Genomic DNA, 399 nt, shown 5'->3' on the forward strand with positions numbered 1-399 from the left:
GTAGGAGTCTCAACAGACAAAGGCCCCAGAGTTATACGAGTCAACAGGACTAACAATTAGGGCAATGTGTCACGAAATACAGACGAACAGACTGCCGAAACCCGGGATCGAACCAGGGACCTTTAGATCTTCAGTCTAACGCTCTCCCAACTGAGCTATTTCGGCATATATGTGGCAAATATGGAGGCTACGACTTCGAAAACACAATAACGTTTCTAAGCATCCAACCCATTCTAGGCATCAAAAAGTAGTCCTCTTCCACTGGAGTGCAAGGAAGAGACAGAGCCTGTGAAATCCCCTCCCAGACATCCCTAATAGGGGTTGGAGAAGATCTTATGAGTTCCAGGCCAACTATTTTTGATGCACAAAGGCCTGTAGTAATAAGTGCATTTGAGAGAA

At 45.6% G+C, this 399-nt stretch overlaps 1 non-coding gene across 1 annotated transcript; it reads right to left on the reverse strand.

The window, feature by feature from the left end:
- Positions 1 to 92: 92 nt before the first annotated feature.
- trnaf-gaa (transfer RNA phenylalanine (anticodon GAA)) lies at positions 93 to 165 on the reverse strand. The gene has a single exon. It is a non-coding gene; the product is annotated as a tRNA-Phe (tRNA).
- Between the last annotated feature and the right edge of the window lie 234 nt (positions 166 to 399).

The sequence above is a fragment of the Seriola lalandi genome, unplaced genomic scaffold (assembly GCF_002814215.2).
Source record: "Seriola lalandi dorsalis isolate HSWRI2012SDOR001 ecotype SW California unplaced genomic scaffold, Sedor1 jcf7180001972047, whole genome shotgun sequence".
NCBI lineage: Eukaryota > Metazoa > Chordata > Actinopteri > Carangiformes > Carangidae > Seriola > Seriola lalandi.